The 26,898-nt window shown below is 46.9% G+C and overlaps 1 long non-coding RNA gene and 1 pseudogene across 2 annotated transcripts in view; one reads left to right on the plus strand and one right to left on the minus strand.

Annotated features, from left to right (window-relative positions):
* The first annotated feature begins 1,941 nt into the window (after positions 1-1,941).
* Positions 1,942-5,139, plus strand: LOC144149515 (uncharacterized; annotated as a pseudogene).
* Positions 5,140-13,161: 8,022 nt separating this feature from the next.
* LOC144148771 (uncharacterized) overlaps positions 13,162-26,898 on the minus strand; it is a 66,123-nt gene continuing 52,386 nt past the window's right edge. For both annotated transcript variants that reach the window (XR_013318055.1, XR_013318056.1), the window contains exons 4-5: positions 14,606-14,685; positions 13,162-13,255 (exon numbers count right to left, since the gene is read on the minus strand). This is a non-coding gene — a long non-coding RNA (uncharacterized LOC144148771). The remainder of the gene's footprint in view (positions 13,256-14,605; positions 14,686-26,898) is intronic.

The raw sequence follows: 26,898 nt of genomic DNA on the forward strand, positions 1-26,898 counted from the left end.
TTCAGGGGTACCCTCTTGATATTCCTCGATATGTGCAGAGATGGCACGGGCATATTTTGCAGGTGTTGGCCTGAAAACGATATAAATCTCTGCTCCCTCTTTGTTGCCTACTGTGGTAGAGTAAAAGTGTGAGTCATCATCCTTTGAAGTATGACGGACCGTTGTACCGCCCTGCCTCACGTTAAAACAAACAAAAGCTTCGTCTGCCTTTCCCGGTGATGCTGGCAGTATCAATATTAGCGTACGGTCGGCAGTCAGCCTCCAAATATTAAAACCCCGCCTATAAACTGCTCTCTAAAAAATTTCCCCGCACCTCCCCGAAGCGAATCGTGCAGAAATGCGAATGCATTGGGTGCGCCGATGACTGTGTGGCGAGTAATGGCGTAATTAATGACGAGAGTGTGAGCGTAGTCATTTATTCATCAGCACCTGTTTTTGTTATCGTTGTACCTGACGGCCACAATCACTGCCTTGTGATCGCTAAAGTGCACGGACAAAGGGTCTTTGAGAAGCATACGGGCGTCACAGTTTCGCGTAAAGACCAGATCAATGCAACTCCCGTGAATGGTAGTCTGGCACGTGCCGAAGCCGGCAGAGAGACAATGCATAGAGTGCCTGGTCTGCATGTACTCGACCAGCCACTCGCCACTCTTCTTGCGCACGTCAACTTTGAAATCGCCAACCAAGACTATGAAGTCAGAGGGTTTGGAGCGCACGCGCACACTTTCCATTGCCGCGTCCAGCTGCGCGGCAACGGCATCTCGAGCGAGGTTGGGCGCAAGGTACACGGTCACCACAAAGACTCCGTCTCAGGTGCAGGCAAGGGTGTACAAGTCCTTGTACGGAGACGTGTCTCGAACGGGTGACGTGGCAACGGCGTGCAATATCAAGTTCCCTCGGGCGTGTCCTCTCCCCTTGCCCTCCGCTACTTCCGCCCGAGCTACCACCTGCTCCGGTTGCTAGGCGCGCAACAGCTGTTGCTAGGGGCGAGAAGGAGCGCGGAGAGATAACACCTGCGGGCGCACGCCCACGGAGCGCGACAACCCCCGACTAAGAAATGTATTCGCATTTACGACGACGACGACGACAAAGGCAGAGCTACGAGGCGCGCGCTCACGTGCGCTCGCGCTGGAGGAATGCAGGCGCCCGCCGGCCAACGGAGCAAGACAACCTCCGGCTAATAAATGCATTCGCATTTAAAAAATTCCTCCAGGCGTAGGATCTGTCTTCCGCGATACATCCACTGGCGGTTATCACAGGGAAGAATATTCCGCTACCAGTGTACTGTCACCAGAGCGTAAATGGGCATCTTGTTGAAATAAGCTCATCAGGAATATATTTATTCTCCTTAGGAGGTTTCCCGAGCTTAATTTCTTGATACTACAGAATTTACGGATGAATCATTTTTCTCAGCTGTTTAGTATTGGTGTGTGGCAGAGCAAGGCTTGCAGTTATCTTTTGATGTTCCTACAAGCAGAAAAAAATATTTCTTTATTTACACATTTTCAGGCTTCAATGCTGAGTTAAAAGCCAAAACAAAGGGCTATTAGCACTTGCATTTTAATAATTTTGGAATGGCCGTAATTTTGTCCGATAGAAGATAACGAAATCTGGCCTCACCGCACAAAACAGGAAGCCTGGTATAGTTTAATACGTATTCTTGAAATTTCAATGCCTTGTAGGGTAAAGCCCACATTAAATACTTCACCGTGACTCCGGACTTCGAAACATCGCCGGCATAAATAGAATGCATCCTTAAACTTTACAACTTGTTTTATTCGTTCGTTTTGTGCCCAGCCAGCAAAACCAGCTGCGCGCGCACGTTTTCTTTTCGGCCCTGTGCGCCTTGATTCTCCCTCTCTCCCCCTCCCTTTACCCTCTCTTGATGGCAACGTTTATAATCACCGTTCTAGCAATAAACGCCGTCGTTGACTGCCCGACCATATTCCATGCTGCTGCGCTGCGCGCGCCTGTGTTACTACAGTGGCGACGAGCAGGGAAACCGCCCATGCTGCCCTGAAAGTTGAAGCACACAGCTGGCCGCAACAAGTACCGTCGACCATGACCAGCCTACAGCTCCCGGTCTTCGACAACACAAGAGATAATTGGAAAGCGTACCTTTTTTGGGCTGAAGCATATTTTGAAGCAAATGCTATTACTGACTCCAAAAGGCAGAGAGCACTTCTGGTGGCAGCACTCAGCACGCAGACTGTGCAAGTGCTAGCGGGGCTAATTGCACCTCGGATGCCCAATTCCCTTACTTACGCCGAAGCGGTCGCAGCCTTAAATGACGACTACGATCCCAAGCGTCACGAGATAGCAGAAAGCGACAAGTTTTTCACCAGGTGCCAACAAGAAGGAGAGTCGGTGCACGCATTCCTAGTCGAAATACGGCGCATAGCAGACAATTGCAACTTTGGAAGTGCGCTAGACCGGATGTTGAGGAACCGGATTGTTTGAGGCCTACGCTCAACAACCTTGCGCATGCAGTTACTGGCAAAGAAAGATTTAACCCTCGAGGAGGCTGAAACAATGGGCATTGCCGCCGATGCAACCGACAGCGATGCGAAAGATATGAGTGCAAAACCGCCGACTGTGCTAAAAATGCAAGCTCATCATCGCTCACCTTCTCGAGGTAACCGTACACAAGGCGCGTCGCATGACTGCGGCCGATGTGGAAGCACGAAGCACGACGATAACTCCTGCCGCTGGGCTAACGCACGCGACTATCGCTCTGGGCGACGCGGTCATTTGCAAAAAATGCTGCAGTGCTTCAACTGATGCAAGGGTTGAAAGGCGGGCAGCCAGTGTAAAGGCACTGACAGTTGAAAGCGCGTCTAGCAACGACGACATGGATAGGGCACACGTGTGGACGTTGATTTTGGGGAGAAAAAACGGTTTGGAACCACCCATGCGCCGCACGTTTCGATGGGGCTACGTAGAACTGCCCATGGAAATGGATACTGGTTCCCCGGTGTGCGTCGTATAGCGCCAAGTGTACGATCGACACCACGCACAATGGCGCGCTTACAACCATCACGAATCAAGCTCTCGTGTTACGCGGGACAGCTGCCGGTGTTGGGTGAACTCGAACTTCCACTGAGGTACAAAAATCTATCAGTGCCTTGTCCGCTGATCGTGCTTGACTGTGCAGGACCCAGCCTATGCGGCCGCGATCTCATCGCTTTGCTTGACAAGACGGGCGTTCCGATTGGAGCCCTGACCACGCCGGACCTTACAACAACTGCCGAGCCAAGCGACAATATGCTGAACCGACTGCTTGGCGAGTTCGAGGATGTTTTGTCAACAAACCTTGGACTTATCAAAGGTCCACCAGCCAGCCTGAAACTCAAGGAGACGGCGACACCAAAATTCTGTAAGCCCAGATCGCTTCCTTACGCCCTCCGCGATAAGGTCTCTCGTGAAATTGATCGGCTGGTGTCACTTGGTGTTCTATGGCCTGTGCAACATGCAGAATGGGCCACGCCTACCGTGGTCGTTTTGAAAAAGGACGGAAGCGTGAGGATATGCGCTGATTTTAAGGTCACCCTCAACCCGGCATGTGAGGTGGAGCATTACCCTCTTCCGGTGATAGAAGACATGTTCGCAAGCTTAAACGGAGGTGAATATTTAAGCATCTTGGATTTAAAAGATGCATACAATCAAGTGTCCCTTGACGAAGTGTCCAGCGGGCTGTGTGTCATTAACACACACCGCGGGTTTTCCGGTATAACAGACTTCCGTTTGGAATAGCTTCCGCACCTGCTATTTTTAAAGAAAGATTGATGCAGTACTCGGCGGGCTGCCGGGTGTCCAAGCCTACCTTGACGACGTGCTAGTGTCAGAAGGCAAGAGGGATAACGGAGAGCAGCTCAAGAGAGTGTTGGAGTGGTTCCGAGAGCACGGCGTTAAACTTAGGATTGACAAATGCAAGTTTCGGCAGCCTTCTGTCACTTACCTTGGCCATCGTATAGATCGGCAAGGCGTCCACCCCATTGAAAAGAACGTAGACGCCGTCATGCAAGCCCCGCGCCCACGTAACGTTAGCGAATTGCGCTCGTTCCTTGGCATGCTCACGTTCTACGCCCGTTTCCTGCCCAATATGTCTACTGTGCTCAGCCCCTTGTATCAGCACATGGAAAAACGAGTACGTTGAGAATGGGGGGAACAGCAGCAGACAGCGTTCGAAAAAGCGAAAGAAATTTTGAAGAATGCGCAACTTCTCGTTCATTTTGATCCCAACAAGGAACTGAAGCTAGAATGGGACGCTTCCCCGTACGGCGTGGGCGCTGTTCTGTTTCACTCGGAGGAAATGAGCACAGACCAATTGGGTTTTGTTCCAGAACGTTAACAAAAGCGGAGCGAACTACTCTCAGCTGGAGCGAGAAGCATTGGCACTGATTTTTGGCGTTTCTCGTTTCCGTCACTACAACCTAGGTCGGCAATTCACCCTGGTAACCGATCATCAGCCACTGCTGGGACTGTTCATGCCTGACCGCCGAACGCCGCCGATGGCCGCCGCGCGCATTCAATGATGAGCAGTGTTCCTGGGAGGCTGAGAGTACAAGTTACAGTACGTTCCGGGGAAACAACTACTGACAGCAGATGCCCTCAGCCGACTACCAGCCCCGACGGCAGCGGAGCCGGTAGCTGAGGGGGACCCTCCCGAGTACGTACCGTCGTGGGAAGCCATCGACGAAGGTATAGTGACGACGCACGAGTTGCAGGAGCTCACTGCCAAGGACACGTTGTTAGCCCGTGTCGCGGAACACATCTTGCATGGCTGGCCTCGAACGACAAGTGGAATGGCGCCCGACTTGTTGCCGTTTTTGATCGCAAAATGGAGCTGTCGATGGCTCACCGGCTAATGTATTGGGCAACAGAGTCGTCATACCAGGGAAGGCGCAAGAAAGGATGTTGCAGCTTCTACATGAAACACACCAGGGCTCCTCGTCAATGAAAGCGGTGGCGCGGTCACTGTTCTGGTGGCCGGGCATGGACAGGGAGATTCAGTAATTGTCGGCGCAGTGTGTAAGCTGTGTAGAAAACCTGCCCATGCCTGCAGCAGCACCACCGGTAAGTTGGCCGAAAACTGCCGAGAGGTGGTCCCGGATCCACATCGATTTTGCGGGCCCGTTAGCCGGCAAGATGATACTTGTGGTGCTAGATGCTCACACGAAGTGGATTGAAGCATTACCCATGGGCATGCGAACACAGCGGGTACCATTCGCTGCTTAATAAGGTTCGGTGTGCCACGCGCAATCGGGTCCGATAATGGCACGCAATTCACGAGTCAGGAGTTCGCCACGTTTGTAGCAAGAAGCAATATTGTGCACCTGCGTACAGCGCCTTTCCATCCTCAGTCAAACGGAGCAGCGGAAAGAGCAGTGCGAACCATTAAAGACGGCTTGCGGAAAATGCAAGATGGCCCACTGGAAGATATCCTCATGCGCCTGGTATTCCATTACAGCAGGACCCCGCAAAAGGAAGGAAAGTCACCCTCGGAAATGCTTCTCGGCTACCAGTTCCGTTCCCGTCTTGACACATGCCTGCCGCCCAGGCATGAGAACTTGTCGCCGGGCGCTGAGGACTGGACCATCTCCCCAGGCCGCAGCGTGTACGTGCGGAAATACGGTGTCGGCAAAAGATGGACGCCTGGACGTGTAAAATCTGTTTTGGGGGCAAGAATGATAGCAGTGGACACGCCAACAAGGGTAGTGCAGCGTCATATCGACGAAGTCCGCCGCCGCCGCGAATCGACGCCGGAGTCTACATCTACGGGGGCGACTGAAGGCGCGGAGGCTGATGGTGAACCTGACAGCGTGACTACTCCGGTCCCGTCTCCTGCGTTGCAACGCACGCCCAGGCGGAAGGAGCAAGAGCGAAGCCCAGAGCTACCGGCACGGGATGGCCTTAGTGGGTATCCCACACCAGCTGCTACGGAACCTCCAGTCGTCACGGCCGAGCACCCTCCTGAGGTGATCCCTCATCAGCCCACTGTGAGGCGATCAACAAGAGTTAGGAAACCGGTACAACGTTTCCACTTTTAAGAGGAAAGAAAGGTTGTATTCGTTCGTTTTGTACCGGCCAGCAAAACCAGCTGCGCGCGCACCTTTTCTTTTCGGCACTGTCGCCTTGATTTTCCCTCTCTCCCCCTCCCTTACCCTCTCTTGATGGCAACGTATATAATCACCGTTCTGGCAATAAACGCCGTCGTTGACTGCCCGACCATCGTCCATGCTGCTGCGCGGCGCGCGCCTGTGTTACTACACAACTCTAATGCGCTAAGTATCCTGTCTGTGTCATGAGGAGGTGGCGCCTACAGAGGTCATTCGACACCACCCTTTCGCTTCTCTAGAAGCTGTGAGTAAATTAACGAGATTTAACTTAACGAGATGACGCATGCACTTGCACAAAATGTCCCACAAATAACAAACAAAAGGCCTTCAAATCAATGTACACAGATCGCGTTAGTTTTAGTGCATGGTTTATTCCGCAAATTTTGTCATCACATTTTGTTGTGGTCTTCTACATGGTTAGGGACTCAAAAGTCAATTCATTACCCGATATTCTTATGACCTGGGCTGTTCTCCTCGTGAGTTGACATTCTTGGTACAAGACGCTCGTACATTGGGCAGTTCTGATGTTCATACTCGTAAGCGTTGTAGGCTGGGTTTGTGCACATTGCCAGCAAGAGAAAGTTACAGTGCTTCAAACTGTTGTTTATTGCAGACTCCTTGACCCAGAGCATGCATCCAACTCTTTTTGAATCACCTGTAAATGAGTGTGTTGGCATAAAACGAGTTGTGTTGTTTCTAAATACATAAATATTGCATTTATATCGCATGTGACAACAGTAGGTTAAAATTGTACCAATCGCGGTTTTGACGCTCCCAGTTTTCAAATACAATATACATTGAAGTGGTCGGTTTTAGTCCTTCGTCCTCATCAGCACTTCGGAGAATTACACATATAAAATATTCGAACTGGGGAAATTCAATACACAAAATACTACATAACTAATATTCTAGTGCTTTTAACTACCTACAACAAAATGGTCACCTCATTAAAAAAATGCCATTTGTTTTTGGGCAAAAAATGTTAGCGGGCGTAGTTTGAACAAATATTGCCGCGAGACATGCATTGCGTTTGTTTATTTATATTTTGTTTTTCACAACCGTCTGTGCCGGTACGTGTTATCTGCGTGCCAAGTGAAGCGCTTGCTCCAATAATTATTTTATGCCACCCTTTATAACTTTTTTATAAGGGGACATTTTGAACTAATGTGAGCAGTCTAGAATATTCTTTGATCGACAGTGTTCTGGATGTAATATGATGGTTCGAGAAACACTCGCACCCAAAGATAAACGCCCGCAAAGCGGATGCCGCGGAATTTGATTCGCCGACACAAATCCGCGCACGTGACTTTGTTGACTGCGGTTTTTGCCGCCTGTGCATTCTTTGAGTTGTTACCGGAGCACACGTTCGCTGCAATACACTTGTTTTTCCTTCAAGGCAGCTGCGTCGTCTTCGCCGTCATGACATCTGGTAGTTGCTCGGCACATGCATGCATCCTAAGCCATTGTCAAGCCGACAAGCAAGCCCAACTCGGGTAAGCCTCTAACAGCAAGGACTTCAGCCAGAGTTTGATCAGCGTCCAAAAAGACGTGAAGAGTGAAGACGCCGTGAAAACAATCATGATCATCTCAGAAACCATGACCAGTGCATCCAATCCTGCCGTTGTTCTTCGGCAACCATGGGAGCCACCATCCTTCCATGGGACACTTTCGGAAGATCCCGAAGACTGGTTGGTGCAAGTTGAACGGGTCTGGCTGTTTAACCGATGGGACGACGCGGAGACACTAAGGCAAGTGTTCTTCTACCTTGAGGACGCAGCATGCATCTTGTTTGAAAACCATCAGAGCTGCCTATATACTTGGGACGATTTCAGGACGCATGTTTTAATGACGTTCACCAAGGTTGTGCGAAAAGAGCCGGCCGAGGTCTTGCATCAAACGCGGACACAATACTCTAAAAAAAGCGTTGTTGTGTTTGCGGAAGATATGAAGAGGCTTTTCAGGCGTGCAGGCCCTTTTATGGCGGAATAAAAGAAGTTTCGCTTCTTAATGCGTGGTCTGGATGAGGAACTGCTTTCTGGACTCGTCCGAAATCCGCCAAAAAGCATCGCCGAATTCGTGACTGAAGCCAACATCATTGAGAAAGCACTATAATTGCGTGTTAATCTCATCACGCAGCTTTTTGTGGCTCGGCCAATGCGAATTCCGTCGACAGCGTGGGCATTCCCGCAGATAGCTTAGGCGAGATTATCCTCGCAATAGTGACAGAGGAGCTGCGGAATTTGCTACCAACGTAGCCGCAACCACAAGTCGCTTCCCTTACCGACGTCATTCGAGAAGTGCAGTAAGCGCTGTGAACATCCACGACGCCAGATTCACCCCGCGAGCCGCAAGCTATGGTTTACACAGTTTCTGTCCGTCGACCTCGTCACCTACGCTTAATCGTCACGACGCTCCATACCGTCGTCCCCTGTAGCCATCCCGAACACCTGCGGTGCAACCCGCACCCCAAGGAAGACCACAGGTGACTAACGCCCGACAATCGTCCCCTATGATATCATTGCGGAGTGGCCGACCACGTCAACCGTCCCTGCCCGTACAACAGGATCGGTTTGCAAGGGTTCTCCGTCGAGGCACCAGATTGCTAACATCAGAAATATCTAACTTCCCAGGACCAACAGATAAGAAGATCGTGCGAAGATTTCTCGAACTGTCCGCATACTACCAGCGCTTCGTCGCGAATTTCGCACGCACTGCAGAGCCACTAACACGCTTGACGAAAGATAGCACCCCTTTCAGCTGGAAAAACGTCCAAGAAAAAGCACCCTGTGAGCTGCAACACCGACTGCAAAATGCATCCGCGCTCCCTCATTTCGACAATAACGCCGAAAGAGAAATGAGCAAGGATGCCAGTGATGATCGGTTGGGTGCCGTTCTCGTGCGAAAGCGGTAATCGCCTTTGCCAGCCAGGTCTGTAGGAGGAGGAGAAAAACTACCGAGACCATGAGAAAGAGTGCCTCGCCATTTTTTGCACCATTTCACAATTTCGCCAGTGCGTGTATGGCGCACCGTTCAAGGTTGTGAGAGATCACCATGCCCCTTGCTGGTTCGCTATTTTGAAAGAGCCCTCTGGCCGTCTTCGGCGGTGCAGCTTGCGCCTGTAAGATTTCGACGTTACAATCGTCTATAAAAACGACAGAAAACACTCCGACTTCGATTGCTTGCCCGCACCCCGGTCGACCCACCACCACAAGACTCCGATGAAGACAGCAGTCGTGACGGAGAGCGACCTAGCCGCCAAGCAGCGTGCCGTCCTGACTTACGCGTCGTGATCGACTACCTCGAAAGACATAATGTCGCCATGCCTAAATCCTTCAGACACAACTAACCAGCATTCAGCTTGAAAAACTCCCTCCTCGTGAAGAAGAATTTCAGCCCGAACACGAGAGCGAATTATCTTCTTGTCATCCCCGCGGACTGTCTTGACGAAACATTGGAAGCGTTGCACGACGACTTGCCTTTCGGACATTGCGGCACAGATCGCACAATAGGAGAAATCAAGGCGTGGTACTACTGTCCCCGCCTTACCTCTGACGTAACTCACTACGTCCAAAGCTGACGTGTCTGCAGCGACAAAAACTGTGGCCCAAGAGACCCACCGGACTTAAGAAGTCATTCGCTATCCATCGAAGCCTTTCCAACAGACTGGAATGAACCTTCTTTGCGCGTTTCTTACGTTACTATCGGAGAACAAGTGGATTGTCGTAGCGACAGAGAACATGACGCGGTACTCAGATACAGCCGCTCTTAATAGAGGGTCGGCAGTAGAAGTCGCGAAATTCTTCAAAAACCAAGTTTTGCTTCGACATGGAGCACCTGAAGCCCTAAACGCGGACGGCGCAACGGCCTTCACTGCGGAATTATGCAAGGAATCTTACGCTACAGCAACACGGATCATTGAAGAAGAACGGCGTACCACCACCAACCGAACGCTTTTAGGGAACGTCTGAACAAGACGATCGCGGATATGCTGTATATGTACGTCGACCTGAGACTAAGACTTGGAACGGAGTCCTTTTGTATGTCAAGTTTGCGTGCAACACGGCTATCAAGGAAACTACGCAGATGACACCATTCGAGCTTGTCTACGGAAGACGGCCGACTACGATGCTTGCTGCCATCTTTCTCCACGTAGAAGACGACAACCTCAACGCCGACATCCAAGGATTCCTTCAGCGGGCGGAGGAGGCCCGCCAGCTGTCTCAAGTTCGCACAATGAACCAGCAGCTGGTGAATGCCGGATGCTACAACCTCCGACGCTGAGACGCCGAATGCCGCCCTTGTGATCTTCTGTGGTATTTGACTCCCATCCGACAACGTGGACTCAGTGAGAAGCTTCTGCGTCGGGATTTAAGACCCTACCGGTTTCTACGATGTGTTGGCCACTTTACCTACTCAAGTGATCCCCGATGTGATTACGGAACATCACGACGACGCACGCGCCACGAAGTCGTCCATGTGGTTCGATTAAAACCTTACTACGAAGATGATTGATTATTTTTTTTGTTTGTTTGCATGTTTGTGTGTTCGGACTTAGGTTTTCTTTTAACAGCGGGTCGATGCACTGTTAGAGGGTGGCGTAATGCCGCGAACCACTATTGTGTTTGTTTATCTGTGGTTTGTTTTTTTACCGCCTGGCTGCGCCGGTCTGTGTCATCTTTGTGCCAATTGAAGCGCTTTCCATTCTTTATTTTTGTGCCGCATGTGTTATCTCTTTTGATAGGAAGAGCGTTTAGAACTAACGGGAACAGTCTAGAATAATCGTCTTTGATCTACATTGTTCTGGATGTCATTCGATTGTGCGAGAAACATCCGCACCAACAGATAAACGCCCGCAGAGCGAATGCAACGGTATTCGATTCGCCGACACCAGTCTGCGCACGTGACATTGTTGAAGGCTGTTTCGCCGACTGGGTATTCTTTAAATGGTTAGGGGAGCACAAGGTCATTACAATAAACTTGTTTTTTCTCCAAGATAGCTGCGTCTTCTTTGGCTTTATGACAATATGAAAGGATAGTATATACACTAAAACTTCACAAGTTAACTTCAAATGATATCTATTTAATAGTGAGGATGCAGTATGCTCATTCGTAGTAATATAGATTATTTGATGAACCGGCGTACTCTCTTTATTATTGATTCAATACACCTCAGAAGCAAAGTAGCGAGTGGGGAGCATCCTGCTTCGAGTAGCACATAATCTATGCGGGAGCTGTTTAAATATGGTGAGGCTTTTCCTTTATCAGTGACATTCATGTATATCTACCTACTATACATAAAATGTACAGCAACAAGCAGGAGTTTGAAAAACGTTATGGGCGGATAAGCCCATGTTTTTTGTCCCATATAACAGCACAACGTAGAATTTGTACTTCTGGTTTTCTCTAAATACTGTACCTCAATTTTAGTAGTGAGCAGGGCAGTAAACGATAGTAAATCCCACTGAACTTTCACATTGCAGAAAAATGAAGACAATAGAAAGAACACGGCGTAATGCGGAGCTTGAACTAACTTTATGGGGAAGAAAAACACTTATATACAATCACCTCTTATACGAAGTCGCGCTATCCTTTTCGCAACGCGACATTTCTGTGTCAAGTGTGCATAGAATACAGTCAATATTATGCAACACCGTGTCTTGAAAAAGTCCAAATATTTCTCAGCAAACTAAGGGAAGAGCGTCGTAACACAATTATCGCTTGTACAAGAAATTTACTGTGCCTCCAGTATTTTCCGAGTCCCCCGGCTACCATGTGTACAGATAATAGGTCTCTGATGCATGCATGGGCACGGAAGTGGCTGGGCAAATGGCCAGTTATGCCGTTATGGACATTGTTGGCGTGCTCACGGAGTCTGTCATTGTGGCAACTACTGTTGTCAACCAATACATCCCCGCTTACATTACAATTTGTTCTACATTGCTTATTATGCCTGGAAGAACCACGTTGAATCCCGGCCTATGCTTACCCTCTGCAAAAGGCTAACAATATATTGTGGCATCTACTAAGTGCATTATGCGCACTAATGACAAATGACGAAAGGTGGAATGAGACGACGAAGCTTTCGCAACCACATATTCAACAGCCCACTAGAACAGCCATCTCGAAGTCGGCGGGACGTTGTCGACGGCGACACCAACGTGAAAGTGGTGTTTCCACCACTTTGAAATTGCCTCATGACATATACTTTGCTGTGCCCTTTTTTCATGTTGCCACAACAATTCAATCTCGCTGGGTGTGTTGTGCTTTCCTTTGTCTTATGTTTATAAGAACTTTGCGCGGTCAGTAAGGAATTTAGAAACAGCACCTGCTAAAGCATATATTTTTAGCTGACAGTGTGTAAGGGTGACTGCAGGAAAACGAAAACATGTGGGAGAACTGATAACACACCGCCTACGTTTAGTTTCTGCCATCTCAGTAATATAAAACGGCAATAAGTATTTATTATGGTTTGGTAGTATTGAATGCAGAGACAAGAAAACCAAAATAGCTTAACCCAACGGAGCATTGCATGCAACCGCCAATAAGCGTCAGCGAGCTTTAAACTAAACCTAATTTGGTTATTAGTCATTTGTTGCTTTTCGCCTTTACCATTTTAAACTGATACTGTCGCGCTTCATACGCAGTATTACTGTTTTAGACAGTGCTCAAAGTAGTCTTTTTATTGTGTTTGAGTGTGACGGCGTATCGGGTTAAAGCTAAGAAGACATTACTATGAAGATTTCGTTTTTCCGTAACTTTATTGAATTTTAAGAAAAAGAACACGTAAAAAAATAACTTTTGTCACATACCTCTACGAACTATCAAATATTTTATTCAGGGTGCGTCCTTTTTCCACAATTACCTATCTGTAGGTGGACAGGAACATCTGTGCCTGTATTACAGACTCCAAGTATTACAAAGTGCCAAGACTACCATGGTGTATTGTTGGACCATTTCAAAACAAAAGAGAAATGCAAAATCTACTCTACCCGATCAAAACTGGTTAAAATATTATTGTAAGTGCCTTATTGCACAAGCATTACCTGTGTGGTCCGTGTAGTTATACATTCCGGTCAGGATGCACTTGTTGTCAGCAAACAATATGTCATACGAATCTGGATTCTCTGCTAAAGCACCTGTGCAGAGAATTCCGCATAAAATATAATACCCGAATGTTATTTACAATAAGTGCCACTTTAGCTTGTGTGTACAAATAAGACAGCCAAACGTAATTTAGATTGGAGGCTTAACAAGATACTACAACGAAACGGCGCAAAACTTTTATAAGGAAAGGTACACAAAAATCCCTGTAAATAGAACCAACTCAAACCCAGATACATTAACGTTTTCCCAACAAATCGCGTCACATCAGCATCGAAAGTTCGCTAGCTATCTCAACGCACGTTCAGTAAGAGCAGCCATAAGCCCGCACAAATATACCTTACAAAACAAGCAAACACGGTGACATATATGAGAAGAGTTGACATGTCTATTTCCTCTCTTCTTGATGCGGAACGCTTGAATATTTCCTCTCGTAGAACACATTCTCCCCGCATCAGCCGGAAACGTAGTACCAACTTTACCTAGCCGCCCATACTCTTTGCAGTTCACCCCTAGGTCACCTTTTAGATTTTATTTGCTCGAAGGCGAAGGTTGAAGCAACGGCCACCTGTCGCCCATAGTTATACACGCTTTCCGAAGGAACACAATAACTTGCGTTTCACAATATACAGAATCTCCTACGTTGCTGATTGTAACATCCAGTTTTTTTTCGTTTTTCTCTAAAAGCCTTTGAAAACAGGCAGATTTTTGTATTTTTTGTTCTCACTACCATGAATTCATGCCCTACCATGACGATTCTTTTTCTTTCCGAAGTCATATGCATGGATGATATATTTGACCACTACTTTCTTCAACCGACCCCTTCTTCGATTTTCTATTGGGTTATTTACACCCGATATTTTTTCATACGCCAAAATACATAGTAATCAGGGTAATACGCTTGTTTTGGCAAGTATGTGGGCAGCAATGTTTTTTGAGAAAAATATTTTCACGTCTTCGTCGTAGTAAAATTGATGCACAAATTGGTCGTGGCTTTTTTTTTGGATTTTGAATGCACAGATTCAATTTTCCAAGGAAGATTTTATCAGTCTGGCCGGTTGACCCACGAGTGCGAAAGGGATTTATTTACGGTATTTAAAACTAGGTCTGAGCATTCTTTGCTACTCTTGATTGGTACATGGTAGGCGAAGTAATCTATTTTTTACTTTTTATAGCATCGGCGAACCTGAAGCTTTTTTACTTTTTATCGCATCTGCGAACCTGAAGCTACGAAGAGAGCATTTAAATCGCGAACATTTTTTATCTACAACAATTAATATATTGAGATTGAATGTCTTTATATCTTTAATAGTTCTACATAGCCGACAAAATATACGAAAGCTCCGGAAAGGCGCCAACAGTTTGAGAATCCGAAGGGTACAGACCATTTGAATAAATTTCTTCGGCTTTGACCCTTGGCTGGGTACCCGCGGAATCTTTTACTGTGAGCTTCAAATGTTTTGTGCTGAAAGAAATATAAGTGCGTTATTTTTATTGTGATTGAAAGTTTAATTGCAATGAGTCGAGTAATATTTAGGGGTTATTTAGCTCAATCTTCTTCCTTCGCATGTTGAAAAAGAGGCCCTCCGCATGGAAGGTATCACGTCAATTAGCTGGGCAAACTGGACGCAGAAAAAACGAGACGTTTAATATGCAATACAAATAACCCGCGCGACTCCACACATCACAGCGCTTCTCACTGCAGTAGCGTAAAACGTTCGGGGCGCAAGCACTATACCCAGTTAAAGTGGCCGCGCTCTGGAGGCTGGCAAGGCGCCTTTCAAGGTTCTGTGCCTAGAGCTTCCGTGCAGGTGTCGCCATTCCTCGCTCTCCTCTGTCCACGCGCCTACCTTCTTTTGCGTCTTCCAGTCCCCTTCTCGAGGGGGGTTGCCCATGACATTCCCCATGTCTCCTTTTTCCTCATCTTCTTCTACTAGTCTTCTTCGGGAGGGTAGTATCTTGGGGGGATTGCTCATGGCAGAAGGCCCTCCTTCAAATTTATTTGCTACAGAAACACCATACAGCAGAGTTTTTGTTAGTAAAACACTCGTCTTGGATATTTATTTACCTGAAGCGGCCTAATTGAAGTGAAAAGTAAGCGGAACGTGTTTATGTCATGTGGGCCCATGTCAGAACTGGTAAAACACGTCCTACAACCTTGTTTTCCCACATTTTGTTTTCCTACTACAGCCTTATGAAGTGGCTATAAGATGGTGCGCTTATAGGTATTGTTTAATATTTCTGCATTTGCTGCAAAACCGGTCTTTGAGGGCATCGTTCCTTGCCCATCCACTGAAATCCTTTTCAAACCTAGTAAAAACCAATTATCACCGCGATTTTTGAAACTGATGAGTAGCGGGTATTTGCACATGCCCAAAGTCCTCCCTGTCAAGGCAGCCAAGTGCAAAATCAACGAAGAAGCCTGAAGCAAATCGAATAAGGGAGCCTACTAACTTCGAGTTCTTGTGTTTATGATCACCGGTTTCCTGATAGGAAACTCCTATACTACGCCGTCCGCGCGGAGTATTGGGAGGCTATCTAGTACCTGTACACAAAATTGTATGTCTCCCTAACCCAAACAGTATGATTGCAGAAAAGCCAGTAGATAGAGCTCTGGACATTACGCCGGTTTATCGAGTTCTCCGTGCCGCAAAAGCCAGAGTGCCCGTGCCAAGTAAAAAAATGTTTAGTTGCGATATCTCTCTAATCATGAAATAACCTATTAAACTGCTGTCCAGCCTTCTAATCATTCCTTCGTGCATCCAATTATGACACGCGGCAGAAACGCAGATATGTGCAGTGTTAAGATGGGTGTTTTATATAATGTCGACACTGAAAGTTCTGGCTCTGCGAGTAGCCTGCGGTAGAGTGACACGAGATAAATGTCTGTGCCCGCCCCCCCAAAAAAACGACGGCTTTATTTAAATCACCGAGCTCTACGAAAGCCTACTCAATACTAACTACTGTTACCGCAAAGCATAGCCACATTCAATAGCGAAACCTCTATCAGCTTCTCGCAACTCTTGGAGCAAGTGGTCTTTCAACATTATGCGCCTAGTCGAACGATAACTCCTGGTCCCCCCTCCACTCCCCTCCAACTTCACCTTTTAGCCCATGATTGCACTTTAGCGAATATGGTATTTGCCTGCTGTGACCTTTACACGATTGCAAACTGAACAAGCATTTATGTAGACGTTAAGTGTGCCATCTTTTTCAAGCTTTTGTGTTATTTAGAGCAAAAGTTTTTATAAGACGAAAATCAACCGAAATTCACGCGATCGTGCTCCTTCCCCCCAAGTTTGGATGAAACATTGCATCATTTGTCAGTAATTTGTAGGCTTTATTTTTAATTCATAACCAATCATAAACTCAAACATTATGACTTAACGCACCCTAAAAAATTGCCCACAGTAAAGGCTGCTGGCGCCTCCATATTAAAGATAGTTTAACAACTTGTTACGTGGAAAAGGGCAGAAAAAAAAGGGATTAAGCCCCTGTGGCGGTAGGCCGAGACGACATGGCTTGCGAGATAGTGTACTACTATTTTGTATGCGTAAAATGCCAGAATACCCGTTTATAAGCGGCTGTACAATCTTCTCATGGTGGCAGCGGTAGAAAAAAAGACGTTTTTGGTTTTGTTGTTCCTTAAAGTGATGCAAACTGGTTCATATTATGTTCAGCAATTAGGACCATGCGAGGGTTAACGTGCCAGCTTCAAACAAGCTACGAAACTATGAATCCTAAGTCTAACAGTTCCACAAGACTGCCTCCCCGTAAGATTTCAACGCGACGCTACGAGGACTCCAGAGAAAATGCCGATAAAGTCACTTCACGCATAAAAACACGTGATGTAGAAATACCAGTTTTTTCAATAGGAATACCTAGGCTTTCGCATAGAAAGTACGTAAGTGTACTCAAGAGCCCCCAAATAATTAGTAACGGCCTTGATTGAATATTTTGCGGGGTTATCAAAAACAGATAATACGATACTTGGCAATCACGCCAGCGTATTTGTTAGCACGTGCGTATATATTGATATTTTTTCAACTACGTACGTCTGAGAAAACGTTCAACTTTCCAGTGGGTAACTGATAATAAAGTATAGTAAAACACCTCGCGCTATAAATTTTACTGTTTAAACTGTGGTTATGAGCAGCCCCGCTATCTTGTCAGCTTGTGGCCAGAGCAAAATTGATAATTCACGCGGTCCGCAGAGACCACAGAAAGCGATGTTCTTCGGTTTGCCGTGCGCAAAAGACCATGTGACGTTTTATAGCAATGATACATTCAGACCACTCAAGCTGCGATTTCAAATAAGGATTTGATATCTTTTTGACAGGCCAGAGAAAACAATATAGAGCGACTCCAGGTGTTCCTAATCCTGTTTAGGTAGGTAGGGGGTAGTTCTGTCTGCTACGCCCTTTTGCGTGTTGTCGGCAAACCAGAGTCCTTGCAGTCCTGCTTTGTGGGTTTTTTGTAAGCAATCCCGTTTTGTGGGCAACACCAGCAAAGCCTTCGGCCATGTCGTAAGCAAAGAAGGCGTACAACAAGACAAAGATTAAATTACAGCTGTGCCCAATATTGGTCGACTGCTAACGCGAAAGGCCCTGCGGAGTTTTCTTGGCCTGGCGTCCTACGTCTGCCACCTTAATTTCTGTTTTGCCACCTATATTTCTAATCTACTCCGATGTTCCTTTAGTCTGGCCGGACGACTTAGAAAATCTTTTCCAGCTCTCAAAGATGCTCTCAAGTCTCGCAAATCCTGTGCCACTTTGGTGAAACAAGATCCCCACTTCTCCATACAGACGAAATCTGGATACCCGATGTGCTCCAACAACGTGATGATCATTGAAGAGAGGAGCTTGTTGTTTGTGCCAGTCGTTCTCTCACGTTACCGACCAAAGAGGCAACATGACAGAAATATATTGTTTAAGGGCGTTTCTGCTGTCGGGATAGCCCAAAGCTACTTATACCGCAGTCATTTCACGATTGTGACTGACCACCACGCCCTCTGTAGGTTGTCCACTTTAAAACCGGTCTAAACCCCTTTAAAGATGCATTTTAAAGATACCAGCCAACGGTTATTTCGTGGCGTGCGCGACAAGAAACGCCCAATTGGGCCGGGGAGGGCGAAGGCGCTTTTAACTCACGGAGCGCAGTATAGATGACGCTGCGAATGCTTACACAGGGTTACAAGCGAGCAAGGACCTGCTCGCTTGAATAAATGGTCTAATACGGCCTCCAAACAGTACCTTAAATTGCCAGTAAACAAAGTTTCAGCTCCGTCGCCTAAATAGCGAGCACAAATCATGACCCCACTGATGAAAAATAGGTGCACGGTGCACCCCAGTTATACAGCGTGGAACTTCAGAAGCCTTTCAATACAATCTGAGTTAAATCAACCTCGGATATCAGAAAGCATATCAGCGAATCAGCATCATCACCAGCCTATCTACGCCCACTGCAGCGTAAACGCCTCTGCCATTGATCTCCAATTATTCTCGACCTGTGCTAACTACGACCAATTTATCGCTGCAAACTTCTTGATCTCATCTGACTATCTAATTTCCTGCTGCCCCCTGGCACGCTTGCCTTCTCCAGAGATCCCCTCTGATACCCTCAATGATCCACGGTTATCTCGACTTTGCATTACATGCCCGGCCTGCGTCCACATATTCTTGTTTTTCATAATATATCCTTAACACCCACTCCCCTCTCTTATTGCTCTTAATGTGAATTTATCATCCTCCGTTTCATTGCTCGCTGAGTCGTCCTCAATTTAAGGTGAAACTTCTTCGTGGGCCTACAAGTTTGTGCCCCGTAGGTGAGTACTGGTGAGATACAGCTGTTATACACGTGCTTCTTCATGGACAATGGTAGGCTGCCATTCAATATCTGAGAATGTCTGCCGAATGCACTCCACCCCATTGGTATGCCCTGATTATCTCTGCCTCATGGTTGGATCCTGGGTCACAACTTGGCCTAAATAGACATTCGTTTTCCACTTCCAGTGCCTCACCACAAGAGCAGGATTGGCCAAACTGGTTTAGTAATGGTCACAACTTTCCATGAATATGCCAATCACAGCCATACAGTGTTTTTATTGGGGCCTGATATGCTCCAATCTCGCTCACGTAGGTCGCGTCCTGTACCTGGTGCAAGCGTCGAAAGGACCCTAAACAACCTTTCGTAAGCAACTAAAGCCAGTTACGTGCAACGCTAAGGTTTTCGGGATCATTGGCATTCATTTATATGGCTCGCTGATTGAACGCCTACCGGTTACCGCTGTACTGTGACAGGTGTGGGTCATCTGACCCGATGTTCTAAAACTGGGCTACTGCGTAGTATATGTGCTGAAGTAGTGGACAGAATTGTTTTACATAAAATTGTTTTTTGCGAAGGAGCCCCATATGTTCTGTTAAGTGTCCGAAGGTCAAATTTTCTTTTTGCCATCGTTTCAGAAGTCCTGAATGCCTCCCAAACTGTTTTTGAATGGACCACCGGATATCAGTTGCAGAAGAATGGACACACTGAGAGATTTTATCGCTAGCTTTCGGACATAATTTCAATGTTCATTGCTCCTGATCAACGTAATTATATTTACTCCTGTTCAAAACCTTCGCGCACAATACCGCTAACTACTTCACCACTAGGTATTCCCTATTATTCCTCCAATACTGGCGACAACCATGTTCTGCCTTCAACAACTGTTTATTTACCTTCCCTATTCCGAGAACGGACCAGTTCAATTCTCGCCTTAAGTGCTGCCGCCAGATTTGCCGTGAACCCGCTACCATGTGTGAGCAGGACCGAGTACAACCTTACGATGATCACACCGCGATGTTGATGCACAGTCGGGATCGATTTGAAGGTTATCACGGGAGCATAGACCGACCGAGACCACAGTGCCATAACGTCACACTTCTTAGCATAAGCCAGAACTAGATTATGCTACGTTTGCTTCTGCCTTGGCTGTTCCACGCAGTGCGCCCAATACCATCAGAATCGATAATGGCAACGCTAGTTTATTTTTCTTAATTCTTTCCACCCGTAATCGGCATACGTCCCACTGATACGCAACCTTTTCCGGGCGACTACGGCGGCATGCCGGATGATTCTAGTATAAAAAAGTTGTAATTTGCTTCCGGGATGCCGCAAATGTCAAGGTTAATAAATCGCTGAAAAACTAAACGCGTATAGGTCATCCAAAAAAGAATCAATAAAAAGAATGTGGCAGTAAGCCTTCGCAGAAGGGGTGAGCGAGTTCTATGCAACAGCCAGCGGTTGAATAATGGTAGCATAATCTCGTCTTCGCCAATGCAAAAAGTGCCACAGAACGGCACTGTCGCCTTGCTTGGTCGGTGCTTCCTCGATAACCATTTAATTATTCCTGACTGTACGGCCGGCGAAGAAGTTTTGTTATAATACCTTATCTCTGTTTCTGGACTTTCCGAACAGTTCAAACACCGTTGCCTCGGACCGTACGCCATCCGAGAGAAAATTCAACCGGTAAGCGTCCCCATAAACTACGCAACTCTACCAGCGGGCCACCGCTGCCGAGGTACCGAGATCGCGGACGTGTCTTTATCAAACGCGTTGTATGGTCATTGTTTCGGGCAATCGTGGCCGGGGTCCTGCCTTCTGAATAGAAAAAGTAGTGTGAGCGTGAAATTCTGAAGTGTGGAAGCTCAAATATTTCACGTTCACATTAACCCCATCATCAAACACTTCGAGGAACACTGCGACTACATCCTTGGCGGACCGCCACAATCGCTAATTATATCGGTGTTGGGAGACGCCGACACCACAGAATTGACGGCCTGATTCACCAGTTACCCAAAAGCATCACAATATCTTTAGTTATCGGTTGCCCACTCAACTAAAGTACGTATGTGTTTGGACGATACCGATGTTTTAAGAAATGTAAAACGGGGTGAGAAGTACCTCTCCATGTAACAGGGTCTAATTCGTGAAATCACGTTGTGCATCAAATCAAGTATTGTGCGTAGCTCTGCCTGTGCATTTTAAGGGTTATGTTATAGCTAAAGCATGAGTCGTTTATTAGATGCGACGCTCAGAGCATATCTTGTCGGCGGCCCTGTCCTTCCTGCGTGCGTCCGTTGTCCGCAGTCACTCTCCCGCTCTCCTCTCCGATAGCGAACACTCTCTCGCCAGGGGCATTGGATTGGATTCAATTGGATTGGATTGGCTTGGCTTGGCTTTGATTGGATTGGATTGGATTGGAATTGGATTGAATTGGATTAAAGTGGATTGTGTTGGATTGTGTCGCGTCATAGCCGCGGCAGACGCACTGGCGCCGGCGCGTGCCCAGGTGAGAGCGTGTGCGGCCCAGCGCGCTATCACTCCGCCGGTGGGCGGCGTTGTGCGCTGTGCTGCGCACGGGCAGTACTCTCTCTCTCCGCGGTTCCCTCTCCTTCGGGCGCGCTGCGCATATCATCATCATCATCATCACCAGCCTATCTACGCCGACTGCAGGACAAAGGCCTCTCCCATTATTCTCCAATTACCTCGGTCCTGTGCCAACTGTGACCAATTTATCCCCGTAAACTTCTTGATCTCATCTGCCCATCTAACTTTCTGCCGCCCCCTGCAACGCTTGCTTTCTCTAGGGATCCACTCTGTTACCCTTAATGACCAGCGGTTATCTTTCCTTCGCATTACATGCCCTGCCCACGTCCATTTCTTCTTCTTAATTTCTACTAATATGTCTTTAACACCAGTTTGCTCCTTGACCCACTCCGCTCTCTTCTTGTCCCTTAATGTTACACCTATCATTTTCCGCTCCATTGCCCGCTGAGTCGTTCTCAATTTAAGCTGAACCGTCTTAGTGAGCCTCCAAGTTTCTGCCCCGTAGATGAGTACCGGTAAGATGCAGCTGTCATACACTTTCTTCTTCAGCGACAATGGTAGGCTGCTATTCATTATCTGAGAATGTCTGCCATATGCACCCCACCCCATTCTGATCCTTCTACTCATCTCCGCCTCATGGTTTGGATCTGGGGTCACAACTTGGCCTAAGTATACAGGGTGTTCCAGCTATCATGCACCAAGATTTTAAAAAAGAGGAATGGCGTAACTCGAAGAAAACCTACTGGATAATGTTTGCCGTACTGTGGAGAAGCAGACAGCATTTTTTTCGTTAATGAGACTTAATTAATTAAGTGTAATTCATTATCTAACTCGCGAAGTACTGCCCTAATCACTGAAGTGTCAATGAGGCACTTGCAGGTACCCACGAGGGGCATCTAACTGCTGTATCTTCAGCGACAAACTAATTACGTACACATTTATTCTGACTGATAAAGAAAACCCGCGAAATATGAAAAATACCACGTGACGGCGCGTCCGCGCGCATCGTACAGCAACGCCCTCAAACAGGCTGCCTCTGAGTTAGCCAGAATGAAATAAACAAAAGAAAGAAATAGGAAATCGCCACCGAGTTGGTGCCTTATCTGCACACGCGCCTTATCAAGGTGATGGGCTGTCTCTTCGGGTGGGTAACACCGGAAGCAGTTGCTTTCAATCAGATTATTTGGGGATGCTGCTTTACAATGCGCGCGGAAGCGCCGTCACGTGGTATTTTTCATATTTGGCGGGTTTTCTTTATCAGTAAGAATAAATGAGTACGCAATTAGTTCGTCGCTGAAAATACCGCAGTTAAATGCTCCTCGTGGATACCTACAAATGCCTCATTGACACTTCAGTGATTAGGACAGTAATAACCGAGTTAGATAATAATTAGAAACAATTAGTTAAGTCTCATTAACGAAAAAATTAGTCACCGCTTCTTCACAGTACTGCAAACATTATCCAATAGGTTATCTTCGAGTTACGCAATTAATCTTTTTTTAAAACTTGGTGCATGATAGCTGGGACACCCCGTATATATTCGCTTACCACTTCCACTGCCTCGCCATCTATCTCAAACTGCTTTGCCGTCCCGAGGTTATTAATCATTACTTTAGTTTTCTGCATATTAATATTCAGGCCCACGGTTCTACTCTGTTCGCCCAGTGCGGAAAGCATGCTTTGCAATTCGTCCCCCGAGTTACTTAGCAAGGCAACGTCATCAGCAAATCTGAGGTTACTGAGGTATTCTCCATTAACCCTTACTCCCACCTGTTCCCAATCCAACGTTCTGAATACTTCTTGTAAGCATGCTGTTAATAACATTGGAGTGATTGTGTCTCCTTTTCTGACACCCTTCCTTATAGGTATTTTACTGCTCTCCCTATGGAGAGCTGCGCATATATAGTGCTTAGAATATAACCGGTGTGCCGCTCTCCGGCGGCCTTTCCGTCGACGGTTGCTCTCCGCTTGCGCTTGAACCCCTTCAGCGTCGCCTCACACCAGGGTTCCCGCGAGGGGAGGTGGGCGTAATTTTTATTGAAACATTCTGCGTCATGGCAATTTAGCCAATTCATGTCGAATAACGTCGCTGACGGACGGCACGAAGAGAGACGTGTTGAGGAATATCGCCTAAACAGTGACATTGAAGTGAAATAATAATTGATTTGTTTATTTTTCTAAGGGTAATTCTGAAATAAGGCTCCTCTTGAATCTGAAACGAACATGAGGGGTTTGGGTATGAGGTGTAATTAGAGAACGCGGAATAGGAGAATGCAAAATGTGGTGGTGGAGGAAACTTTGTTGCTCTTGCCTTCGCCACGTATATTACATGTATACTGCTATCGACAGCTACAAGTTTACATGCTGATTACTGAATTTCTTATTACGTGACAAACAAAAGATGTTTCCCTTAATTGTGGAAAAAAGGATAACCACAGACCAAGCGTCCGAGCTTCAGCAACGCAAAAATGAAGGAAAAGGTGACATCAAAACATCAGCGGATTGCAGGCATAAACGGGCCATTCTTGTAAAGAGAAGCTTTAATGAACGTTTACTTCGTCATTGTTGTCAATTTCCCAAAATTCGCAATCAAGGTCATGTAGCAATAAAGCCTAGATCGGTCCAGCCTAAAAGGAGGGAGTACACACCATTAATTCCGAAACCGAAGAATATGATGGTGCAGCAATACACAACCAGTCATCAAACTCAACAGCCACTGCAACAGAACTGCAGATGTACGAAGAAGCCTCGCCGGATGCCGTCCAACCTGTATCATCTAATTGACAATCAGCGCACAACAACGTTACCGAGAACTATTGTGGTGGCGCATACACTACCTTCCAAGTGCAATTGTCCACTGGGGCTTGCCCATTTACTGCACCACAGGAATTCCTTAGGTTGGGTGGAATTTTTGTCTAAATAAAATGTTTTGTGGCATTGTGGCAAACGTGTTTACATATATTATCTGCTTGTTACTCTGCAGAACTGTAAATGGATAGGATCAAGAACCCAATTTTTTTGTTGATAACATGAAGAATACCTATTCAGGGTACACTAATCATATGAATGCTTTCAACATAACCAGTTAATTTAGCATACAGTTTTTAGGCCCCCTGGAAATTATATTAGGTAGCTTTCGTTCGAGCCATTCTTCGTGGGTTTCATATTCTTAGTTGCTGACCTTTTTTCGGCCTAATGCATAAATACGTCAGCTTTTCCAGTGGCCAAGGAGACTTAAATTTGCTTGAATAGATGTTGCTCCTGAACACCAAATATTTACCAATTTGTAAAGAGAAATCGTTTGATATCAATGCTTATCGAAGGGCGCATCTCGTGAGGTAGCAGGAAGCGGAGGCCAACAAAATATTTAGGGCTCTTTCACTGTGCGAACAACGATATCCAGGGACGGCGGGCGCAAATCAAAAACTGCAGGACAAAGAACGCGCGTGTTTAATACCTTCTATGGAATATAACTCCCAGACAAATCGATTTGATTTGATTGATTGGGGGGGTTTAACGCGCCGACGCAACGCAGGCGATGAGGCGCACCGTAGTGGAGGGCTCCGGATTAATTTTGACCACCTGGGGATCATTAACGTGCGCCGAAATCTTGTACACACGGGCGTTTTTGCTTCCATCAGAAAAGCGGCCGCCGCGGCCGGGAATAGAACCCGCGACCTTGTGCTCAGCAGCGCAACGCCTAAGCCACTGAGCCACCGCGGCGGGTCCAGACAAATAGAATGATAACACTTAGAAAGACTCGACCTTTATTCACGCAGACAAACATAGGACCCTGGTTTATTCCTCGCCTGATAGGCATTCAACTGTCTGTCTGGCTTATACAGCGACCGAAATCGCTCTACCACGGTGCGCAGGAGACAGGCATTATAACGCTGTGAGATGCCCACACATATATACATATCTCCCATAAGCAGATCACGACTCACCCGTGAGCGCATCAACCGGCAACCGGCAATGTGCAAGTTCATAAACGAAAACCACGACAACATTATTCGTCGAAAACCCTTCCAAGCTCGACATAAATATTGGCTGACGTCGGCGCTCCACAGATGCACGTTGCTGCTCACTCAGGAGGAATTTTCAGCTGCTAGATGACCCGTCCGCCGTCATACCCTAATGCCTGAAATGCCGACAAGGCCAGGTATCCCAGATGCGTGGGAGCTGGTGTAATGGTCCAAAATCTGTTCATTGTAGCTAGTCGAATGAATGTTTTACGTATTTTCAAACGCGGCGACCCTATGCGGCAAGTTGGGTAGCCACTTTCCCCTCCCTGCATTTTTTAATGACCCATCTGAATACTCGTGTACCTTCTCTCTCAGGGGAAGATGGCCTCCACCGAATCCGCTTTAGGGAAATAAAGCCCACGAGTCCACAAGCCCAACGCTCCATGCTTAAAGCCAGAAACAATGCTTGCGTTTCAAAAAGTATTGATGCAATCAAATACATCACGGGCCCTCACGGCATTGTGATATCGACCACAACGGAACCATGAGGTTTTGTGCCGCAGATTCGCCTGCTGTTGCAGCTAAGCTCCTAACGATCGTAGTACGATCGTTGTGAATTACATTTCGTGCCCCGCTACAAAAAAACGGACCTCAAGTGGTGTATATCACCGCTTATCTGTTTCAATGCTGCAAGAACAACCAATACCTGAAGGCAGATTTTGCTTCTTGCGCCCAGGTTAAGAGTTTCCTGCAAAAAAATTCAACAGCTGGCCTAGAATTGAAAAGGACCCGCAACTCATCAGCAACGAAAGGAATTCGCAACTCCTCAAATTCCTGTCGGTGCGAGGGTAGAAGGTTCAGTCAGTCATCATCCCCATAATCATCATAATGAGCTTATCTACAACCACTGCAGGGCAAAGGCTTCTCCTATGGATCTCCACTTATCCCGGTACTGTGATAACTGCGACCAAGTTATCCCTGCAAACTTCTTCATCTCATATGCTCATCTATCTTTGTTCCGCCCCCTACCAGGGTGGCCTTCTCTGGGAATCTACTCTGTTACGAATAATGACACATGGTTATCTTGCCTTCGTATTACATTTCTGCCTACACCTACTCCCTAATAATTTTTACTGATATGTCCTCAACGCACGTTTGTTCCCTTACCCACTCCGCTCTCTTCTTGTCCCTTGATGTTACACCCATCATATTCCGTTCCATTGGTCGCTTATTCGTCCTAAAATTCAGTTAAACCCTCTTAGTGAGCCTCCAACTTTATGCCACTTAGGTGAGCACCAGTGAGATGCAGCAGTTATACCATTTCTTCTTCAGGGACAATGGTA

Source organism: Haemaphysalis longicornis, unplaced genomic scaffold (genome assembly GCF_048455015.1).
Source record: "Haemaphysalis longicornis isolate Haplotype H1 unplaced genomic scaffold, Haemaphysalis longicornis Haplotype H1 scaffold_8, whole genome shotgun sequence".
Taxonomy (NCBI): Eukaryota; Metazoa; Arthropoda; class Arachnida; order Ixodida; family Ixodidae; genus Haemaphysalis; species Haemaphysalis longicornis.